The sequence below is a fragment of the Crocuta crocuta genome, unplaced genomic scaffold, assembly GCF_008692635.1.
Source record: "Crocuta crocuta isolate KB4526 unplaced genomic scaffold, BGI_CrCroc_1.0 scaffold50, whole genome shotgun sequence".
Lineage (NCBI taxonomy): Eukaryota > Metazoa > Chordata > Mammalia > Carnivora > Hyaenidae > Crocuta > Crocuta crocuta.
Genome location: NW_027527428.1, coordinates 6,042,256 through 6,045,996, shown reverse-complemented (window position 1 = coordinate 6,045,996; position 3,741 = coordinate 6,042,256).

Sequence of the window (3,741 nt, the reverse complement as noted above, 5' to 3'; positions counted from 1 at the left end):
CCTGGTCCCCCGAGGGTGCTGGGGAGGCTGGGAGGTGGGGGTGTGCTCCTGGCGCTCCTGGAGCAGGCGGTTGGGTGAGGGGCGCCCAGCCCTGAGGGCAGAGCCTTTGAACTTCAAGCTGGTTTTCCACAGTTTTGTGTCTCTGCCTGTAAGGGGCGGAGGGAGGGCAGGGGTAGAGCTCTCCCGAACGTCTACACGGCTGGGGCTTCTCGTGTGTGCGGGGTCCGCCTCACCCTCTGCTACCCGGCCTTGGCTGAGACGTCCAGCAGCCTCCTCAGCCCTTCCCTGCCTGCCGGGGTGGGGGTGCCCCTGCCTGAGGCTGGCTGCACAGGGGCCACCGGCCCGGGGAGGGGGGCAGAGGTGGTGGCGCGCGTGGCTGGCGGCTCCACTTAGAGAAACCTTTGTGCTCCCCTGAGACACGGGGAGGCCAAACCCAGCCCGGAGCTGACGCACCAGTGACGGCCAAGTGCAGGTGGAGCCGGGAGCCCAGGGGCGGCTCGTCTTCAGGAAGGGGGGGTCCTGCCCCTGCGGCTCAGCCCTGCCTGGGGATGAGGCCCGCTGGGAGCTCCCGCCTTGGGCCGAGGACTGGCCCCACCCAGAAGGGCCTTCCGATGCGGGGCGGCTGCCGGCTCCCTGGGTCCGGGCCAACCAGGATGTGCACAGCACAGGAAGATGTTTGCCGTCGCTCTGCTCCCGTCCCCCCCCCCCCCCAAGTGACACAGGGACGTGCCGCTGGCTGGGCCAGATGCCTCAGGGGCGGCCCTGGAAAGGCCCAGCCCTCTGCTTTCCTGCGGTCCTGAGGACCCTGCGTGGGAGCAAGTGGCCCGTCTGCTTCCGTGTGGACAGGCCGTCCGCGCCCCTCAGTGTTTCTACCTCTGCTGGTGACGGAGGGCGTGATGCTCCTGGGGGCCTTGCTCACCTCAAAGCGAGGGAGCATCCTGTGGGGAGGCCCCGTGGACCTGCCCCGGGGCCCCAACCAGAGGCCGGCAGGCCCCTGGGCTCCTGGGACAGGCACGCATTTACCCCGCCAGGCCCCTCAGATGTGCACACGCTGAGTCTGAGCGGCCTCCCTGCCCCCGCCCCGCCCCCCTCCACGGGTGTGACTCCAGAGCCTCGGGTGAGCAAGCAAGTCCCTTTCCTCCATCAGGTGGGATCCCGCCAGGAGCCCCCGGGACCCAGTTCAAGTTCAGTTACTGGTGTCTGTCCTTCCCCGTCCACCCACCCACCCACCTAAAGACGTTCGGAGAGCAGGGATGGGGGGGCCCGGTGCCGCCTATGCAGGCGCTTCCTGCTGCTGGCCCTTCGCTGCCACTGACTCGCCCTGTATCCAAGCCTGGGGGGCCTGGCTCTGTCCTGTGGCCGCGGCCCCCGAGCCGGCACACCTGCGTCTCTGTCCCCATCCTGTCCCAGGGAGGGGAAGCCTCCAGACCAGTGTCCCCTCCACTCCACACACACGGAGCGCCCCCCAGCAGCCCTATGCCCCCCCTCACCTCTGGGAGCACCGGCCTTCAGGACGGACCTCCCCCCGCCCCCAGGCCGGCCACAGGCCCTTCCCACCGCCCAGCATAAATCTCCCGGCGATGAAGGGGCCGCAGGCTTGTGGAGAAAAGGGCAGAGAGAACAGAGCACAGTTGTCCTTCCGCGTCATCGACCGCACAGGTGGCCTCGCTATTGAAGGGCGTGCGTGTGAGCCTCGCCTGTGGGCACAGGTCCCCCAGCCGGTCCCCCTTCTCACAGCCATCCGGGGGGGCCCAGGCCTGCCTGGGCAGGTTCATGCCCTCTGCAGACCCGAGGACACCCCTCCCCGCAGCAGTCTCGGGGGCCACACCCAGGTTGGGCACCAGGACAGCCCACTCCCCATCCGCCCCCTCCTCTCCCTGTCACAGGAGACAGCCCAGATCTCTGGGCTCCTGGGGCGTGTACTGTAATGCAGAGAGAGTGGCTTGAAAATAGGCCACTCAGTCTCCGTGTATGATAATACATCTGCCTTGATGGGTCAGATGCCACCCGGCTCTTCCATCAGCGATCTGACACTGAACAAAAGAGGGCAGTTTATATGTTGAATCGTTGGAGAGCACGCCTTAAGGATTTTCTAAGCCGATATTTGGATGCCGGGTTTAGGATGCTGCAACAGAGGTAAAGAGCCATGGCTGGGCACAGCAGCCCCTCAGGGGGCAGAAGCAGGTTCCAACCCCCTCCCCCCAAGTAACGAGAGACACATGCAATGCAACAAAATGGGAAGCCTTCGCCAAGGACCAGCCATGAAGCTTACTGATAGAGTTCATGGATAGCTAGCTGTGACTAAGCACAATAAAAAAGACACTGAGGGTCCTAGTGGCTGCAAGTTAAGGATGAGTGAGCCGTGGCCTGGCAGTTTTAAATCTAACAGCAGGGGCGCCTGAGTGGCTCAGTCAGTTAAGCGTCTGACTCTTGGTTTCTGCTCAGGTCATGATCTCGTGGTTTGTGGGTTCAAGCCCCGAGTCAGGCTCTGTGCTGACAGCGTGGAGCCTGCTTGGTCTCCTTTCTGTCTCTCTGTCTCTGTCTCCCTTTTTCCTTCTCTCTCAAAATAAATAAACTTAGGGGAAAAAAGATAATTAAAATCGAACAGTAAACCACAGCACAGCACTGGACAAGGGCCAGTAAATCCTGGGGCGGGAGGGCAGAGCTCTGGACGGGGCTCACTGGGGAACGGTGGTCAGTGTCCCGACACCAGCTATGGGGTGACGGAGAAAATCCCGGAGGGAGGGGTACCCTATGTGACCTCTCAGAAGGGCGAAGGAGAGGGCCCTGTTCGAAGCAAGGACTGAAGGAGAATAGATGTTTTCCCAGGTGTATGAATTAGTGAAGTGAATGTCTGTTTGCCATTCTGTACTTTTCTGGGCGAAGGCCTCAGGGGTCACGAGAGGTGCTGCCAAGGGGCCGGGCATCGGAAGAGCCCCCTCCAGTGGCTCACCCCTCGGTGCCCCGCCTGCCCGCCTTCGGGAACCGTGTGGACCCCCGCCTGCAGCTCAGCGCTGGGGCGGGGTGGGGGGTGCCTGGCCCTCACGGGCTCCTCGCTTCACAGGCATACGGTGCAGGATGGAGAGACAGGCTAGAGAGCCCCGACTTTCCGGATGGGCTCAGCGGGAAGCCGGCTCTCTGATACACGCTCCCCGTTTCCTTCTGCAGAAGGAAACCCAAGCGTCCTTGACAAAGAAGTNCCCCTCCCCCCCTCCACAGGGCAGTTTCCAGGCATCTGGCCCCACCTTCTGTCCTGCCCACCTAGGGCAAAAAGTGCCAGCAACCCCAGGCCTCCGGGAGAATCCCACCCACCTACGCAAATACCACAGTCGGTGCCCCACTTCCAGACACGTTCTTCATACATTCCCTCAGTTTTCTGATAAATCCCTAGGTGCTGTGAAACGATAAATTGATTTATTTATACATATATATTTTTAAAATTTTTAATGTTTATTTTTGAGAGAGAGACAGAGAGTGAGTGGGGGAGGGGCAGAGAGAGGGAGACACAGAATCCAAAGCAGGCTCTGAGCTGTCCCCACGTCTCTGCGGGGCTCAAACCCACGAACCGTGAGATCATGACCTGAGCCGAAGTCGGACACTTAACCAACTAAGCCACCCAGGCGCCCCTACTTTTTATTTGAGAAAGAGAGAGAGCACGTGAGCGAGCGAGGGAGGGAGGCAGAGAGAGAGAGTGGGAGAGAGAGACTCCTAAGCAGGCTCTACACAGCACAGAGCCCGACG